This window comes from Cervus canadensis, chromosome 28 (assembly GCF_019320065.1).
Source record: "Cervus canadensis isolate Bull #8, Minnesota chromosome 28, ASM1932006v1, whole genome shotgun sequence".
Classification (NCBI taxonomy): Eukaryota; Metazoa; Chordata; class Mammalia; order Artiodactyla; family Cervidae; genus Cervus; species Cervus canadensis.
Genome location: NC_057413.1, coordinates 9,347,286 through 9,367,706, shown reverse-complemented (window position 1 = coordinate 9,367,706; position 20,421 = coordinate 9,347,286). Strand labels below are relative to the sequence as shown.

The window sequence follows — 20,421 nt, the reverse complement described above, 5'->3', positions numbered from 1 at the left end:
GAGACCTTGCCCTTGCACTTGTGGGATCTGATGCAAACTCTGGTTAGTTAACATCAGAATTGAACTCAATTGTGGACACCCAGCTGAGCAGGGAGAAATATCAATAACCTCAGATATGTAGATGACACCACCCTTATGGCAGAAAGTGAAGAACTAAACAGCCTCTTGATGAAAATGAAAGAGGAGAGTGAAAAAGTAGGCTTAAAACTCAACATCCAGCAAACTAAGATCATGGCATCTGGTCCCATCACTTCATGGCAAATAGATGGGGAAACAATGGAAACAGTGACAGACTTTATTTTCTTGGGCTCCAAAATCATTGCAGATGGTGAATGCAGCCATGAAATTAAAAGATGCTTGCTTCTTGGAAGAAAAGCTATGACCAACCTAGACAGCATATTAAAATGCAGAGACATTACTTTGCCAACAAAGGTCCGTCCAGTCAAAGTTATGGTTTTTCCAATAGTCATGTATGGATGTGAGAGTTGGACTATAAAGAAAGCTGAGCGCTGAAGAATTGATGCTTTTGAATTGTGGTGCTGGAGAAGACTCTTGAGAGTCCCTTGGACTGCAAGATCCAACCAGTCCATCCTAAAGGAAATCATTCCTGAATATTCATTGGAAGGACTGATGCTGAAGCTGAAACTTCAATACTTTAGCCATTTGATGTGAAGAACTGACTCACTGGAAAAGACCCTGATGCTGGGAAAGATTGAAGGCAGGGAGAGTAGGGGACAACAGAAGATGAGATGGTTGGATGGCATCACCGACTTGATGGAATGAGCTTGAATAAGCTCCAGGAGTTGGTGATGGACAGGGAGGCCTGGCGTGCTGCAGTCCATGGGGTCACAAAGAGTCGGACACGACTGAGCGACAGTACTGAACTGTTATCACCCACCTGGTGTTGCAGAATTGGCATCAGATTCTAGTATGTCACCCTGAGGCTAAAACAAAAGGTCCCAGGATACAGAAGGCTTGGGTTAAAATGCTCATATTGTTACTGTCCACAGAACTCCTCTGAAAGATTCCATTTTTCTCATCAAGTAATGTTGGTAAAAGAACAATGGCCATATTCAGGGCTAACATGGGGGTTAACTATATTGGAAAAGCACATCATGAATCGAGGAACACAAAGCAAATATTAGCTACTATTGTGGCCCAGACTCTAATGTATAATCAAAAATCTTATTTATAACCCAACCAGAGCTTTGTGGCCCAATTTTCACCCTTTCTCAAATCAAGTGAGAAAATAATGAATGTAGATTCCCAAAGCTAAAGATATAAATTTGGTTCTGTGTGTCTTTTGTGTGCATGTCTGGGATTTTTTCAACCAAGTTTTTTCCACTCCGTTCCAGGCAGAAACTCGACAATTTCTTCTCATGAATCATCTTTCTATGGCTCTCTTCCACACCCGGCAGAAAAATTATGTGAGGCCACGGTCTTTGCTGGCCGGTACTCAAAGAAAACATGTAAAACCAAACTCCATGTGGTCTTTGAGTCATTCCTGAGATCCTGACTTCTCTCAACCCTTGAATCTGAGTTGGGTTAGTGGGAATGCCAGCTGGATGCCGTGGGGACGGTTGCTCTCAAGAGGCAGCAGAGGAGGATGGCGGTGAAGTGATGTGAATAAATACGTTAGCTGCACCCACTCATGAAAATGAGACTCTATCCCTGAAACAAAGGTGAAGTGAGCCTGCCTGTGTGATTTTTAACAAGTCAAGGCTCTAGTAAGTAAGATGCTCCTTTCCTGGGTCCTCTAGGCCCCAATCCAAAGATGGTCAAGGACAGGTTAGAGTTTACAAGACAGCAAGATTGTATTGTGGCGCTGCATACCCAGCGCTGTAGGGATCAGGAAAGAAGAGAAAAACACTCAACAACAATCCAAACATACACTGAGTACTTCGTTTTCACCAGGACTGGAGATGCATGGAATATAGCTCTGAGTTTCAAATTCTCTATGTTTGTACACACACGTCTTCAAAGAGACAAAATATAATGGGTCTATTGGTACTTTACATGATCATCATTAGGATATTGCAAAGGAAACCCCAAAAGAGATCCTCAATGCTCCACACACTGGCTTCTCTTCAGGGATCCTTAAGGGATCCTGAGACCCAGGGCGCTGGACTTAACTTGCCAAAGACTCACCAAGTCTGACTTGGCATGCACAGGAAAGCATTTCCCTCTTGTTAAATGACCTCGCCTCATCATGGAACCATAAAAAGAAAGCTTTCAGATCATTTGTCTCCATCACGAAAATTTATAAAAATGAGTTTTTTTTTTTTTTAAAGTTAAATTATTTTGGCCCGTGAGTTTCAGATGGGGTTGTGTATTTCCCTAAAGGGTCAAAAATAGAACATTTATTAAATGGCAAGTTATTCAAAAACCAGCACAGGCCCCAGTTGTCTTTCAAAAGCTCTGATTTACTGCATATTTCTCCCTTGAGAGAGGCCTTTTTAAAATGTTCATTTCCATTTTAAGAGACCGAGGGCTTTGATCTGTTGGGAGCATTCTTTTCCTTCCCTGAGTGGGACCTGTCGACTCCTTCAGGCAGAACTGGAGCCTTGCTCTCAGGGTCTGCATTTTTCCATGGACTTCTTGGGCATCCAGACAGCATCTCTCACATCGGCATTCACCCTGGTCAATCTGGAAGTCAGCACTGGTAAGCCCCTGCACCAGGGGACATGTGGTCTCATGTGTTCGTCATACCTCAATAAGAACCCAGTTTCCAGGACATAAGGCAAAGGTAAAATAGCCTTGACATCCCTAGACCCAGTGGAAGCTGCCGGGCCTTCCTTTAAATTATTTAGAATTTCATAACCAATTTAATCCTGTTACTCCAATAAAGTCGAATCACAGCCATCGTGACATTAAGAGTGTATTTTGCTTTTGAAAGATTTTTACCTTTTTGTTTGTCTGTGTGTTTGTTTGGCTTTGCGGAGGTGATGCCAATATGGGCACAGAGGCTGTGGGCCACGCATTTGTCAATTCTAGAGGGGTGGGAAGATAAAGGGTGACATAATCACTCTCAGTATCAAATCTCTGACCCTGCTTTGTTTTCAAATAACACCACACTTCTCCCTACAGGACCACCTCTGGCCCCCTGCTGCGTCTTCGTGCAAATTCAAGAGAGGACAGGCTTGAGTCCCACCAGGGTGCCCATCTCCGTGAACGCTAGGTCTTAGCTCCCACCCATCTTACAACTGTAGGAACTGAGTGCCCGCCCTCCTAGTTGCATCCTCTGCCCACACCTGCTCCAGACACACACACACACGCACACAATCAAATCCCCAGGGTGGCACCGGTGCTCCTCCCAGGGAATTCATCGCTCTTCTACCTTTCTCCTTCCTCCCTCTCTTCTGCAACAATCCAAGGAATGTTTCGTTTATAAAAGCGTTCCACGCAGTCAACCTGAAGATTCATCTCCAACATTTCAGGGCTGGGCCACTCTCGGAGGTAACTGTCACTCAGCATTTTATCATTGCGCTGTTCCATTGAGTCTATTCCATATGTTAAGCGATTGATAGTAGACATAGGCCCACGAGGGGCTGGGGGTGTTGCAGAGACAGAATGAGCAATTGAGAGAGGTGGACCCGCCTGCCCTGGGCTCCCGCTGCCATCTCTCACAGGTAAATGACATGTACAATCTGAGAAAAAACAACCCTCTCATTTTCTTGTAGCACATTTTGTTTGTTTGTGCGTCAGATTACACATTCAATCAATTGTGACAAGCCACTGGGCTATGCAAGGCATTGCCAATCCAGGGTAAACCCCGGGCTCTGCAGACAGAGAAGAAACCAATCCCAACTGTTCTCCACGGCTGTTCCCCACTGCGGAGGGAGAAAGGCAGGAACGAGGGGGTTTTTCCAACTGACTTTCTATGACAGGGAGGGAAAGAAATTGTGTTCCCCAGGAGAAAGTGGTTAATTTTATTTTATTTTTGTAGCTGCAGGCAGTCTGTGGATAAGTGGGTATTACGATCCTGGTACATCTCTAATTAATAAGATCAATTGCCACTGTATTTTCTTTTACAAACTCATTTAGATATGTCAGGGCTGCAATTATTTTGAGAATGATCCGGCTTTACGCTTATTCATCTTTCCTCTTCCTCAAGGAGAAAATAAAACTGTCAGCTTAAATGCCCTTTGAAGTCTGTTTTAGATCCTTGATTGAAAATTAAAAACAAAGTCGCTAGCCCAGTGCCACTTACAGGGTCAAAGTTCCCGTCCTCATGTTGGGTGTGTGTGTGTGTGTGTGTGTGTGTGTCTGTGTGTGTGTGTGTGTGTGTGTGTGTGTGTTGTGTTAATGCCTGTTTTTAAAAGGGTCACATGTTGGTTTTCTAATAACATGCTGCATCTCTTTGCTTTCATCTCTTTAGATCTACAAGAACCCTGAAGTTCATATTATTTTAAAACTGAGAAGCACCAGGCATTTTGCTTAGCTGTTGTTTTTCGATTCAGAGAACGACCTTTCTCCAAATGGACATTATAACCCTTGGTGTGAACCTAGAGAATGGCTTAGGAAGCTTCGCTCACCACCTTCCTGCCTCCTGCAGGAATTACCGCCAACTGAATGTGCAGAAATCTGCCCCCACTCCTGGGGACCCAGATGTCACCCCACCAGGTGGGAAGGGCCCGCCATCCCTTCTCTGAGTCTGTGCACTCAGCTCCAGCAGCATCACCACCGCAAAACCCGAGAACCTGCCTGGTAGTTCCATCCGTCTCTGGGCAGCCCCCCACAGACACAGACAAATAAACCTGGTCCATCCCTGTGACGCCCAGGGAATGCTTCTAGACGCTCCCTCTGGGAAGGGCGAACCCAAACTCTTTCAAAGGGAGACCTAAACCTTTTCTTGGAGAAGCCAGAGAGGCTGGCGTGAGGCTAAGAAATCAAAGAAGCTGCTCTGAACCAAAGCAGCTGTCTCTCCCAGACCATCCCCTGCCTGCTTCTCCCATCCCTGCCTTCCGTCTGATTTGTCTTTAAGGTTTTAACATTATCCCTCTGTTGACAAATGAATACTTTTCTGGAAGATGAGGTATTTCCAGAAGCTGGCAGACACTGGAGTGCAGTGGTCTGGCTCCCTCGATTCATTATTTGAACGGGAGAGGCCTGGAGGCTTGCACTAGCATCACACTCAAGGTGATGATAAATGTGGTCTGGCTGGGGTGGTAATAAGGGAATTTCTAGCCAGGTCGTGTCTAGACCACGGTTTGTTAGGGAGTTAAAACCACAAAGGAGGGGGCTCCAGTACCCTGCTCCTCAGAGAAATGGTCCCCGGGGAGCTCCAGCCACATTTCAAGTCCGAACCCTCATCCGGCCCCTCACTGGGGCTGCTGTAAATAACATTAACCTGTCTTTCAGTGAGCTCTGGGAAGCTTACAGACTGAACACGCTTTTTGTTGTCTGTAGTTGGGCATTAAGCTCAGTACTGTCAAGTCTAATTATTCTCATTAAGGCCTGAAAGTTTTAGGGATTAATTAAGCAGAGAGCAAAAGCTTATGCAGAACAGCAATATTTTCCCCCTCAAGGATTAGCCCGTCATTCTGGTGGGGTTTTCCTTGAGCGCTGCCCATTACTTTGGGAGATAGCAAAGTGTGGAGCTCATATAATATGGATTAGAAATAGCCTACATTTCACATGTGCTACTCAGCCATGAAAATAAGTCCTGGCCCTTGTGCCCATAACCCAGAAGGCTCACTAATGAGAACCAGGCAGTGGGGCTAATGAGAAATCCAATACGTGCTGTCTCTCCTTCCCATTTCCTTTCAATTTACTTTCCACTGGATTCGATGTATATAGGAGGAGTCCGAGCTGGTGCTAGTATTCTTCTCACTTGGTAAGACGTTTAGGAATAACCTAATTCTACCCCTTCATCCTAAGATGTGAAGTCTGAGAATAAGTGATTTGCTCAAAGAGCCATACTTATTGACAAAACTCCTTTAAGTGAAGGTGGCAGGAAACTTCTGGAAGCATTGACAGTCCTCATGTCAATTAGAAGGGTGAAGGTACTTAGCACTTGGGGTTGGTATGAACCAAAACTCAGCAGAAGGAAACCAGGTGGTCTCACAGTAAAGAGATGACGATGGTGAGGACCTAACTTGCGTGTGAGGCCCGGGGAGCCCTGGACACCAGGAAGCGCCAGCAGGTGTCCTGTTTGATGAAGGATTTCAAGGCTTTGTGAAGAAATGGGGGCAAGAAGATGGATAGTCAGGCCGTGGCATTGCCAAGGATAAAAAGGAGAGACGTGTGGATCATCATCCTTGCTCTATTCTATGAACTTGAGTTTTCAGCAAGATGGATTTTCAGAGGGGTGTTTCTGTTGTTCACTTTTTGCATTTCACAGAGAGACATGGTTCCCATTTGAGGATTTGAAATGGAACATTCTGGCTCCCACAGGCTCCCACGTCCATTTACTCGCTTAGCCCTTTAGATTGGCCCCTGCTGCACGCCTAGAACTTGGGCTGCAGGAGAGTCAGCATCCCCAAGGCTTCTCTGTGCTGAGCTATGGCTTCCACCCAGCAGAGGTAGGGGTCCCGCTTCCACCCCAGACCTGGCCATACCCTGCTGCCCGCCCTTTACCCCAGCACATCTCTGCCGGGCACACCCAGAGGACTGCCCAGCAACCAGAAGCTGGCCAGAGAGAGCCCCTCCCACAGACACCGGTTGGAATACTGCCAGGAAGAGCAAACTTGGCTGCCATATTAGGTCAGGTACCTCAATGGAGCCTCCTTTACTGTCTCTGGGAAACTGGGTTTGGCTCCTCAAAGAAGGCAACAGAAGTGTAGCTTGCAGAGGCTGGATTCACTGGGTAGAACCACACCCCAAGAGGAGGGGTCAGTGAGGCCAGGTGTGATAGCGAACATGGGCGCGGCAGCCGTCCAACAGCCTTGGAGAAGGAGGTCAGAGGGGAGACGCCACCACGGCCGTCATCAGCGGGGGCCCTGCTCTGAACGCGACAGATCCTGTTAGCTCCTTTGCTCATAAAGAGCCGTTATTCCCTTCCCAAATCTCCAGGGCACTTTGCTTATGGTTCTTTTTGTTTACTAAATGCTGCATCTGCTTGTATGTTTATCTGTCTATGAACCGTGAGTCCCAGAGAATCTCACTGCTTCGTTTACCTTTGGCTTGTGTCAACCCTGCAAAATTCATATGTTGAAGCTCTAACCCGAAATGCAACAGTATCTGGAGGTGAGGTCTTTGGGAGGTAACTAGGGTTAGATGAGGTCACGAGGCTGGGTCCCCCGCGATGGGACTTAGTGGCTTTATAAAAAGAAGATGAGACAAGAGGTCTCACCCTCTCTCTGTGCCTACACTCTCACCAAGGAAAGGTCATTTGGGACCACAACCAAGAAGAAGATTCTCACCAGGAACCCAATGGCTGGTACCCTGCTCTTAGACTTCCCAGCCTCCATAACTGCAAGAAAGAAATGCCTGTTGTTTCAGCCATCGGGTCTATGGTAATTTATTATAGCAGCCTGAGCTGACTCAGAGAGCCTAGAGCCATGATTCTTACATAAGAGGTGACAGCAAACTTGCTGGCTGACTGTCTGGAATCTCTCTCACCTACACATAAACAGTGGCCCGACAATTAATCGGTACATCCATTTTCAGCTTCTACTGTGGGAAACACCATGGGCTGAGCAGTGGGAAATGATAACTTCTTTTCAAAACTGAACCAAAGGTCCAAGCAGCTTAACACAGTATTAGATTTTGTCAAACGGGTATGTGTCATTATGCATGCAGATCTAATTAATCGTATTTCTAGTGGATGCATTGAATCACCTGAGAGAAGAAATCAATTACAGAAACTCATGTTGCTCATAATTTGAGGACTTTGTGTCTCAAGGTTTAGGTTTGAAATCAAAACTGTTTAGCATGAGGGGTGGGAAGATGGGAGGGAAGTGTGCTTTTTACATTCTGAAGAAATTTAAAGGTAGGGGATATAGTATGGCTAACCTGTATGTGTTAATGGGATATTTCTGCATCTTCTAAATGTTGTGAGCATAAAAGATGAATAAGAAATATTTTATAAGTAATACAACTAACTGACACGTCTTCTGTTGTTTATAAATCTACAGAGAAAGCCTGTGACTTAGCACTTCTGCCCCAGCTCTTCCAAAGGCAAAACTATGCACTGAATCAGGAGTGGAAGAAGGAATATGATATAGAGGATAAATGAACACAGGGTCAGGAATAAAGAATATCATTTTCTCTATTTCTTGTTAATTACAGCAACTCCTTAGATACTGAAAGCTTGCGTCTTGCAGTCTTACTTTTCTTTCTTTCTCTCTTTAGTTCTGTTCCGTGAGCACCTGGTTGACAGATATAAGATGTGCTCAGCTGTGCTTCTTCACCCCATTGCTGACACCACGAGGGCCTCCCTGGCAGGGATTCCTGCTCAGCTCTTTGCGGCCTTTCCCAGGAGCACCCTGGCCCCAATCCCTCTGCCTACGTGCTTGATTTTCATGGAAGCTGGTCCACAGTGAATTAAGTCCAGGAGGGCCAGGGTGGGCTTTGCATGTAGCAAGATTATCTAAAGGGCCTGGAACGCTGCCTGAACATAATATGAGCTTAATCAAAGTTGGTGCTTGGTTGAATAACGGAACTCATCAAGGCTCAAAGCAACAGCCCAGTCAGGCCCCAGGGCACCCCCTGCCCCCAGCGTGGGCATTCCCAGGACAGGCTCCACCCACCACACTCCCCACCCCCACCTCCCACCCCCCTCACCCCCATCTTGGCAGTTTTCTCCAGTGTCGAGGAGAATCCAGTAGAGGTGGGGAGATGGAAGTGATGTGATTGGATCTGGGGAAAGGAAGCCAGAGTTGGCAAAAGAAGCCAGGAGAGGTGGCTTCCTTCATCAAGGTGAGGAGAGCAGTGAAGAAGGTGGACAGATGGGACCTGAATGGAGGAAGGGAGGTGGGCCGGGGTGGCCACCTGGGTGTGGGGGGTTGGTGAGAGACAGAAGAGAGTTATGGATTGTTCCAGGTTTCTCTGGCTTGAGACTGGAGGACGGCATGATGAACACAAATTAGAAATGAGCTAAGAACAGATGGAAGTGCCCCTGATGCTTCATTCGCATCTCAGCCTGACTCCCTTACTGTCAAATCAGAAATGTCTCAGTCACCTGGCTGAGTGGTGTGATGGAGACCAACAGGTACATTTTTGCTAACAGGCTGTCGGATGTAAGACCCTATTGATAGATAATTCATTATCTACACCTGGTGTTCACCTTCCTTGTAGAAACACGCGTGGCCTTTTTAAGCACACAGAATGCACTAGACAGGGACAGAAGGGCAGAGCCAGAGGTCACGGCCATGGAGGGTTTGCCGTCTTCTGCCGGCTATCATGTGGTCCTGGGGGCCAGAAAAGGCTCCTCTGGTCGGAAAGCAAAACTTGGCCTATTCTGAGCGGCGTGCATAGTTTTTCAAAGGCGCTGTGAGTTGCAGCGTAGTGTTCCTCCCGTTTTACACTCAGAGGCACAGCAAGAGGATTTTGGCACGCAGGGTCGGGCTGCACGTGTGCTAATCCCTTGGAGGGTGGGTGTCCATCCTGCTCCTGCAACCCGCTCACTCTCCCCTCCCACCCTTTTCATCTTTTCATTTTCTTCCCCCTTTCATTTTGGTTCCTGACTTTTTTTTTGTACCACCTGGGTGTGGCTTTGTGTGGAAGTCATTTCTTCTTTGGAACCAGCTATTTCCACCACGTGGGGGAAATGCGAAAGAGATTAGAAGGATCCCAGCAAACTCCAGGTCCTGATCCAGGAGATAAGGGCCCCACCTGTGGTTTGAGGGAGGAATGGAAGGGAGGAAGGTGGGCCATCTAGAAGGATCCGCTGGACAGGTGCCTACGGTGCTGGGTGAGGATGCAGCGAGAGCAAGGGAGTCCCGTCCTCCAGGAGGTTAAAGTCCTGTGGGCTGTGCTTGGGCCTGACGTCACCTCCCGGAGAAGGAAGTACGGTCCCCGCTGCGTCCGGATGGGCAAGGTCAGGCATGGAGCACCCAAACCTTACTAGTGGCAATAATTCCCCGGTCTCCAGCTTTTGCCCTCTTTATCACAAATTGGCTAAATGGGATGATCCTATCAAAGATCTGAATGATCCTTCCATCCTACTAGGTTTCCCTGATGGCTCACACGATAAAAGAATCTGCCGCCAATGCAGGGGACCTGGGTTGGATCCCTGAGTTGGGAAGATCTCCTGGAGAAGGGAATGGCTACCCACTCCAGTATTCTTGCCTGGAGAATTCCATGGGCAGAGGAGTCTGGCGGGCTACAGTCCATGGGGTTGCAAAGGGTGAGACACGACAGAGTGACTAACACGTTCACACTTCCAACCCACCAAGCAGGTGAAAAAAAAATGTGTAAGAACTAGAAATCCAGTTCACTGCCAGTTTCTAGCTTTGCTTGAACTTCACAATTGAGGTGGCATGGAATAGTTTGAAAATCTGACCTACGGTAAGTCCCCTACGTATGAACCTTCAAGTTTCGAGCTATCAAAGATGTGAGCGTGTCCCTGTAGGCTAGCTGTTGTACCAACTGCTGTACTTTTCAAGGTACTGTACTGTAGGATTAAAAATATTTTATTTATCTTTTTAGTGTTTCTTTTCATGTATTTTTGCATGAAAAGTATTGTAAACCTGTTACAGTACAGTACTGTGTAGCCAACTGTGTTAGCTGGGCACCTAGGCCAACTTGGGAACAAATTGGATGTACGGACACTCTTTCAGAATGGAACTCATTCACATGTAGAGGACCTGTTGTATTATCCAATATCCCTTGTGATAAAGGGGCTGAGGCAGTGGGCCTTTAAACATCCCATTATGTCAACAGGAAGGAGTGAGGCTCTTCAACCAGTTCAGTAACTGCTGAATCCAAGAGTTTAAAAGGTCCATAGATTCCCAGTCGAATTCGGTCACCAGCCCCACCTCTGCTCCAGGATCTTCCTTATCCTAATTGCTGTGTGTTGTCACACTGTGACCTAGCAAGTGAGGGCTCAGTGGCTGAACCGTGCCTGACTCTTGCAACCCCATGGACTCAGCCAGGCTCCTCTGTCCATGGAATTTTCCAGGTAAGAATACTGGAGTGGGTTGCCATTTCCTCCTCCAGGGGGATCTTCCCGACCCAGGGATCGAACCCGCATCTCTTACGTCTCCTGCACTGGAAGGGCCACCCGGGAAGCCCCGTGGCACATTGGCAGGTGGATTCTTCACCACTAGCGCCAGCTGGGAAGCCCACTGTGATCTAAAGCTATACTCCAATCTCAGGAACGGGTGGCTGGCAGGATTATCCGTAAGCTGTCCTAAAAGACCTTGCTCCACACTTGCTGGGCGAGGAGAGCGGAGGGCCGGAGGGCCAAAGACGATCACTGTCTCCCTCTTCTTCTGCACAAGACCCAGCAGGCAGGCTGAGCCGGATCTGCAGACAGCTGCTGTGAGCCAAGTGGGGTGCAGACAGAACACACCAAGAACCCAGGCTCCGAAGGGCCCAGCACCCAGCTCGCCCCGTGTGGGTGCACTCACACACACCACCCCTGCCCGGAGCTCTCCCCACAGGAGGAGCTGCTTGTGATCAAAGGCGGCAGGCCGCCCGCCGGAGGGGCAGGAGGAAAAGCCACAAGTGGTGACACGCTCCAAAGACAGTGGAGTCACCATCAGCCGGAGTGGAATCTTCCCAAGCCTGCGGTCTGGGAAAAAAAAACCCAGGTGCCTATCCGCTGGGCCACACCCCACCGGGGAGGCAGGGAAAGGAAAACAACACGCGGGAAAGGCAGGCCGCTTCCTGCTCTGTGCGGGAGACAACCAGCGTCGGGCAAAAGCTGACCTGCAGAAAATGTTTGTTGGATGAACAGGTCTTGAGCAAAGCAGAGTCAAGTTTGAATGTGGGCCTGTGATACATTTCACCATGACTTAACAAGATTAATAATGTAATACACCAAAAATCACTGATTTGTACACTTCAAACAGACAAATGATATAGTAACTGTATCTCAATAAAGCCATTGTTAAAAATGCAAACAAGTAAAAAGACACATTTTGCAAAAACAAAAACAAAAAACCTAAAGCTCCAGTTAAACTGTGTCTGTGAAAACTTTTTTAAAGCTGCTGCGTGTACTAGCAGAGTTTCCTGCAGAGCCTTGCACCCTCTCCCCATTCTCGGCTGTTTCCTATATGTCACCATTTAGATTTGAACTCAGCTTTGGGTGGGTGTTACATGCAGGAGATGGTGCTTGGCTGCAGGCAGAACCCCTTGGCTTTGGGAGTTCTGTTTCCCCAACCACCTGATTCATCAGTCAGGCTGCCCACCTCTCAGACCCTGAACTGAAAATTCTAATTTTCTTTCTTAGCTGTGCCCTAAAACCCTGTGCACAGGCTCTTTGCCTTTCCTCCCTTAGCACATCCTGCATTTTTAAAAAAACCATCTTTTCTATCCTTGGTTTTCCCTTAAACCTTTAGCATTTCACTATATCACACCTTTAACTTGCTGAGAGCTGCAAGCACAGTCATGGACTGTTTTGACTGAAGGAATCATTAAAATAGCAACAATTTACAATACACGCTGTACATATGGACACACAAAATACAGGTAGACACAAAAATAGAAACAGCTTGTCAATGTCTCTCCTCTCATTACATTGGGAAGGGTAATCTAGAATCCCTGACACTGCATTTGCTGCAAGAGGACTGGAAATATTCAGCCAGCAATGATAGAAGATCTTGGTCGTAAAAACATCTTGTATATAAATATCTATTGTTCACGGGGAGGTGCCATGTCCAGATCAGGGCATATATTGTGATTAGATTTAACACTCAGGTAAACATTTCCCAACCTGTCATTTTCTCAGCTGGATCTGTGCTTCACCCACATTAGACAGTCAGCAAAGAGTGGCAGAGAAGCACAGAAAACAGGGGAGAAAGCAATTAGGGTGGGGAAAAAAAGAGGAAAAAATAAAAACAGTCTTGAAAATACATCCTCCTACCACCCAAAACAGGCAGTGTTCAGAGAAAATGTTAAGAGATTCAGAAAAAAGAGAATGACACTGTAAGAATGGTGGTAAGCATGTTTTTATCTTACTAGAATCTTTAGAAAGTCAGCAATTTGCATACCGCACCTGTATTAATCAGATACTTGATTGAACAGAGGTTTCTCATTCCTTTCCTCCATCAGACTGTCTAGGATGACACTGGGGAAATTGACTCTGATGTTCAAACGAGTAGCAGGGAGGAGTGTCTGGAGTCACCACTCAATGAAATAATTTAGCACTTTTATTAGGAAATCATTATATTTACCAAAGGAAAAACCTCATTTTCACTGCAAACACAGGAAAAGCAAGCAGTTTCAAAGGCTGCATAAGAAAGATTAGTCAAGTACACATCTGTCCCCAAAGAAAGACAAGTTGAACAGGTAAACCCACTCTTGATTATGCGGACTTGTAGGTGGATCATACAACATCTTTGCTATTGTTTCTTACTCTAAATGATTGCCTCCTGCCGTTGTTGGTTGGCTATGCGAGAGCTACCCTGAACTACCAACTACTACTTACTTTCCAGTGTCCTTTGTATCTAAGGGTGTCAGTATGCCTTGTCTTGGCCAAGGAGACACAAGGAAGTTTGCTGAGGATGAGAATGAAGCTGGGTTATGGGAAGGCTTTCATGAGACAGGTAAGCTATCTTATGGGCTTCCCAGGTGGCACTAGTGGTAAAGAATTCGCCTGCCAAGGCAGGAGACCTAAGAGATGCGGATTCGATCCCTGGGTTGGGAAGATCCCCTGGAGGAGGGCATGACAACCCACTCCAGTATTCTTGCCTGGAGATTCCCATGGACACAGGAGTCTGGTGGGCTACAGTCCATAGGGTTGCACAGAGTCAGACACGACAGACGCAACTTGGTAAGCAAGCAAGCTTCCTATCTCTTCCCCTTGTTTCTGCCCTGCACATGGTTTTGATGCTGTGAGCTACAAAAGTCATTTTATAGCTTTAAGATGGCAAGGACAAGGGACAAAACTCAACACCTCAGGATGTCAGAGTGAATAGAGAGAAAACACTTGGCTCCCCAAAGGTTCAATTGAGTGGTTGAACCAACACCAGCCTCCAGCTCCCACCAGATTTCTTAAGTGAAAAAGCAAATACCTATGGGCACCAACTCGATGGACATGGGTTTGGGTGGACTCCGGGAGTTGGTGATGGACGGGGAGGCCTGGCGTGCTGTGGTTCACGGGGTCGCAAAGAGTCGGACACGACTGAGCAACTGAACTGAACTGAACTGATGGGCCTAAGGTACCACTTTGGATTTCTATTACCTGCAGTCCAAAGCATTTCTAAGTGATACACCATGTACCAGGGGTCCACACAGGCCCAAAGCAGGGGCTGGAATCTGGGTGTCTGATGAACTAGCATTGCAAATTGCCTGAAGTCATCTGTTTGCACTTTTAGAAGTTGAATTACTTTAGCTTTCACCTTTAGATCTGTAATTTTCCTGGAACTGATATCTTTTATACCATGTACGAGAAGAATCAAGACTTTTGACATATGGCTATCTAATTGATTCAGACCATTATGAAAAAAAAAAAAAATCTTTTGACCAATGCACTACTGTGTTAACTTGGTCATAAATCAAGTATGACTTTATATAAATGAGTACACTTTTAAGACTTTCTTCTGATATACTGCTTGATATTTCTATTTTGCATGAACAGTAAGCTCTCTTAACTGTCTGCAGCTTTACAATCCTTCTTTATATAATAAACCCTCCACTTTTATTTTTTATTAAAAGAGTAGTTGGCTATTATCCTTTGCATTTTCATACAAATTTTACAATCAACCTGTTGCTTTCCCAGAAAAGAGAAAAAGCAAAGCATACATCTTAAACATCCTAGATCCTGAATATCTTGATCTGTTGGCTTCTTTATAATACTGAACTTTCTAATCCATGAATGTAGCCTATTCCTCCTTTATTTAGATCTTCTTTGATTTTTCTCGTGATGTTTTCTTGCACATGTTTCATTGTATTTATTTTAGACACTTGATGATTTGGGGATGCTGTTATGAATAGTATGGATGTTTTTCCTCTACACTTGTTGCTGTACCACCGTCCTCCCCTTTTACCCAAATTTAACTTCTATAACCTGCAGTCAACCTGAAATATTAAATGGTAAATTCTAGAAATAATTCCTAAATTTTAAATTGCGTACTATTCTGAGTAGCATGATGGAATCTTTCACTGTTCCTATCCATCCTTTCGAGGACCTAGAATCATCATTTTTTCCAGTATATCCACACTGTATATGCTACCTGTATCAGAAAAATATATAGTCTTCCCTGTATCAGAAACAAATATAGTCCATATAGGGTTTGGTACTATCTAAGGTTCTGACATCCACTGGGAGTCTTGGAACATATCTGCTGCAGATAAAAAGGAAATACTGTATGTAGGAATAAACTGATTATTGTATATTGGTGGTGTATTCAGTGGCGTGGCTGAATTTACTTAATAATTCTAATTATTTTTCTATACATTCTTTTGCCTTTTTCTAAATGCACCATCATGTCATCTACAATAACAATAATATTGTATCTTCCTTTTGAAACCTCGTTGCTTTTATCTCTTTTTCCTTGCTAGTAATTCAAATACAATGCTAAAGAAGGTGACTCTGGTATCTTTTCTCATTCCTAATCTCAAGGGATGGCTTTCATTATTTTACCCTCAAGTATGATGTTTGCAGTAGATTTTTTTGAAGATGCCCTTTATCAGATTAAGAGAATGACTTTTATGTTTATTTTGCATACTGAATTGTATCCAATGCTTCTACATTTACTGAGATCGCCACATCTCCTTATTCTATTTTTATTATTCTAAATTGCCTATATTATCCTATATCTAATTTATCATTCTCCTTTATACTATTAATGTGTTCAATTATAATTGCAGCCTTTCGATTATTAAACCATTCCTATATCTCTGGAATTAACCCAAATTGGTTCTGATTTGTACTTTTTATACATCACTGGATTTGACTTGCAAATATTTTAATTAAGAATTTTAAATCTACAGTCATGAAAGGGATTCATCTGTAATTTTTCTGACTTGTGATGTCCTTGTATTATTTCAAATTATAGTGGAAGCGTTAGTAGTTCAGTTGTGTCTGACTCTTTGAGACTCCATGGACGTAGTCTGCAAGGTTCCTCTGTCCATGGAATTCTGCAGGCAAGAATAATGGAGTGGGTAGCCATTTCCTTACATCTGACTTTATACAACAAGTTTTTAAATGTCTTTTGTTTTCTTATTCTCTGGAAGAGTCATACAAGATCATTTATTTATTAAAGTTTGGAAAATTTTTCCAAACTGGACCTGGAGTTGTCCTGAGGGCAAGGTTTTTAATAATGGATTCAATTTTAATAGATACTGGAATTCCTATTTCTCTCTGTATTCATTTTGATGTGTTTTTATATATTATCAAATGCATTGGAATAAAAAAAATTCATAATATCATTTGATTTTCCTTTAACATAAGGAGACTATGTAATGATGACCCTTTTTTCCATTCCTGTTGTTGAGAAGTCTGGGGTTAGTGTTGCATGTTCTAAAATAATACAACCTTTTTTTTTTTAATCTGGCTACTTTTAAGATTTCCACTTTTAGTTTCCACAGTGACATATCAGATCATAATATATCTAGGTGATATATCTGTATCTTGTATTTATCCCATTGGGGTTTATAAGCTTCTAGAATCTATGGCTGGTCTCTTCAGTTTAGGAAAATTCTTAGCTGTCATCTCATCAAATTTTGCTTTGGTTTCATCGTCTTCTTCTGGGATTCTAATTATAAATTGGGACTCTAATTCCATGCCGATGAGGCCTTTTCCCTCTGCCCCACAGCCTGGAAAAGACTTGCGAGACGCAGCTGCCCTACGTGAACAGTGTCTGTAGCCTATTCGTAGCCTATTTAACCATGTACACTCCTTAGAGAGCTCTTCCATATGAAGTTTCTCTCTGCATCACCCAATTCTCGCCCTCTATGCTTCTCCTTAAACATATTCTGAGCTGTCTCCTAGTGCCAAACACAGCGCCCATTCTGATCACTCTTTCCTTGCTCCTACAACCTGCTTTGAAAGCTGCATCCAGGAGGGTTTCCTGAACACTCAGGGAGGATCCTGGGTCAAGTCTTTGACTTTTTTAAAATTTATTTTTGGCTGCTTTGGGTCTTCGTTGCTGTGATGGGCTTCTCTAATTGTGGTGCACGGGCTTCTGACTTCGGTGGCTTCTCTCATTGCAGAGACCGGGCTCTAGAGCATGGGCTTAGTAGTTGTGGCCCATGGACTTGATGCCCCACGGCACGTGGAATCGTCACAGACCAGGGACTGAACTCATGTGCCCTGCATCGGCAGGCAGATTCTTAACCACCGGACCACTGGGAAAGCCCCCACATCTGTGCCTTTCTATCAGCTTTTGGCTGTCTAAGCAGCGTGCAGGAAAAACTAATATAATTAGTCAGGAGGATGAGATAATGTAACTCTGGAATTTAATACCGGAACCTTTTATCCATGGGAGGATAAGATAGTTGTAATCCCTCCTGGTCTTTAAAAAGATTTCATCTTTGTCGTTATGGTTGGATGTCATCACCGATTCAATGGACGTGAGCTTGAGCAAGCTTCGGGAGACGGTGAAGGACAAGGAAGCCTGGCGTGCTGCAGTCCACGGGGCCACAAAGAGTAGGACATGACTGAGTGACTGAACAACAACAAATAATATTTTATGTTTTCAAATGTTGCCTTAACTACCCACTTCCCAAACAAAAGAAAGAGAAAGAGAAAAGTGGACTTGGTATATAACCCCTTGTGTTCGCCTCAGAACAACCTGATGAAGACTTACTATTGTCACTTTAGAGCTTGTATAACAAGGGATGGAACGTGGTCTTGTCCATCTGTTTTCGAGTCTGGGCATGTGCGTGCAGGCGTCCAGCTCTGCGACCCCATGGACTGTAGCCCTCCAGGCTTCTCTGTCCATGGGATTATTTAGGCAAGAATACTGGAGTGGGTTGCCATTTCTTCCTCCAGGGGATCTTCCTGACCCAGGGATTGAACCATCGTCTCCCGCGTCTCCTGCATTGGCAGGCAGATTCTTCATCACTGCACCACCCAGGAAGCCTGGGCACGTGCAGTGGTATGAAGATCCTGCCTCCCTGTCATTTTCCTTTACGCCCCTACACCCTCTTTCTCTCTGCAACACAATCAATAGATCTAATGAAAAACCAGGTGACGTAGGACCAGGACCCCATAGGCTGCAAGATTCCCCACTCGGCTCTGCCCCGTGTGGAGCAGCACATAAGGACCTTCAGCTCTGCTCACCTGTAACCAAGTTGGGAAGGTGTTGCGTGGCCCCATGACACCTGCGGTGCTGGGCTTCGCCCCTAGTCCTTTCACCCTTTCACTTCTCAGCGATTCACTAAGATTTCAGTAAGATTTCTGCGTCCACAGTCTTTGAGGGCTTTTTTTTCCCCTTAGGCAGCAATGAACCTTCAGTGAGGGCAGGGGCGAAGACACCTGTTTAATGAAAAGGCTGTGCTGTGCTCAGCTGCCCAGGCGTGTCTGACTCTGCGACCACATGGACTGTAGCCCGCCTGGCTCCTCTGTCCATGGGGATTCTCCAGGCAAGAATATTGGAGTAGTGGGTTGCCAGGCCCTCCTCCAGGGGATCTTCCCAACCGAGGGATGCAACCCAGATCTCCCACATTGCACGTGGATTCTTTACCATCTGAGCCACCAGGAAGACGCTTAAAAAAAAAAAAAAAGCACCAGGCAGGCAGGTGGAGAAAGGGTCATGACAGGGAGCTTTGCACCAGGAGGTGGCTTTGTGTGTGCGCTCAGAAGCCACTGCATGTGTGTGGACACGTGTCTTAACGTGCATTTCATTGGCTCTGAGCACAGACAGGACCAAGGAAGGGCTGGGCGGCTTTGATGTCGTGGGTGGGGAAGGAGAAGGGGTCCTCGGGTGGGGTGGCGGAGGCCGGGGGCGTCTGGGTGGCAGCGGTGGGTACGGTCTCAGAGCTTTTGACTGACACACGATTCCAGGCGGGCCATCGCCCGCGTGCTCATCATCCTGCCACTCAGCCTTAAGAGATGCTCTGTGTTTATCCCTCCGGAAGGCCCGGCTCAGGCCGGCCTCTGCCTCATTGGGCAGGCCGTCGCAGCCATCAGCCGTCATCATTCCAGAGGCCTGTCACACAGCCGGACACCCGCCGCAATTCCCCGGCACTTGAAAGGCACCAGGCCCCTTCCGAGCAAGCACAGCATCCAAGGAGGAGCCTCTTCTCTCCTCCCCGCTGCCCTCTGAGAGCGCCCACCAGCTGCCTGCCCCCCAGCCCATTAGCCCCAGACAGAACAGACAACCCGGCAAGCCCAGGGACTCTGCTTTCCACTGTCATTGCCTCCAAGTCAGGTGCGAGGGTCAGGGGGGCCCACGGGGTGAGGATGTTAATCAGTTAGGAAACCCTGATTGCATCTTAATAACAAATGCAAAGCACCCGAGAGCAGCAATTTGCAGTAATGGGAAAAATCAGCAGGTCCCTGGGGGTTGGCAGGAAGTAAACACTCTCCAGGCTCAAATTGGGGGGAGGAAAAATCATTTGTGAGAGCGTCCTGGCAGGGCTTAAAGCTGCGGTGCTGTCAGTCCAAAGAGGGGAGACCCTGGAGTAAGAGGAGACCAACAATAGATGAAGGAAGGCCCAGCTGTTGGGTGTGGCCTCACCCTCAGGCAAACAGCCTCCACCCTACCGGCTTCCCTGCCCCCCAGAGGATTCCAAAACTCATAACTCCTTCTGGCCCTGGGGCCTCCCTGGAGGCTCAGATGGTAAAGAATCCGCTGGCAATGCGGGAGACCCACCCAGGTTTGATCCCTGGGTCAGCAAGATCCCCTGGAGAAGGAAATGGCAACCCACCCCAGTATTCCTGCCTGGAAAATTTCATGGATGGAGAAGCCTGGTAGGCTACAGTCCAAAAGAGTCTGACATGACTGAGGAACTTCACTTTCTTTCTTTTCTTTCTCTCTCTGGTCCCTGTGCCAAGGGCCCATCAGAAACAAACAGAAAAAAATCATCATTTACAAAATCTGACCAAACAAGGGTATCCAACTCAAAGCATTCGAGATTGAAGGGCAACCAGGCAAAAACAAAAAACTCAAGCATTCAAGATGGAAGGGCAACCAAGCAAAGGTTCATTTCCCCCTCCAGCCTCAATGACTGTACACACCTCTCTCTAGTCAGAGGGGGCTCGGAACTCACCATTAAATATTTCTATCCTGCTAGGACATTCCTTTCTTTTACAACTTCCTTGGAATGGGAAGGAGCAGTTATCCCCACTAGAAGGTGAAATGTTTTTTCATAGCATCCATTTTTCTTCCTCTTTGAAAACGTTCCCAGCACCGAACACGAACA

The 20,421-nt window shown here is 46.0% G+C and overlaps 1 protein-coding gene across 7 annotated transcripts in view; it reads right to left on the bottom strand.

The window, feature by feature from the left end:
- The window catches only part of LOC122429878, a 136,134-nt gene that overhangs the window by 68,273 nt on the left and 47,440 nt on the right, over positions 1–20,421 (bottom strand). The window contains exon 4 of one of the 7 annotated variants that reach the window (XR_006266176.1): positions 18,385–18,532. The exons of 5 other annotated variants lie outside the window; for them this stretch is intronic. The gene's annotated coding sequence lies outside the window, so the exon portion shown is untranslated. Of the gene's footprint in view, positions 1–18,384; positions 18,533–18,715; positions 18,744–20,421 lie in introns of those variants that run through there. One more of the 7 variants, XR_006266177.1, reaches the window with a different exon arrangement.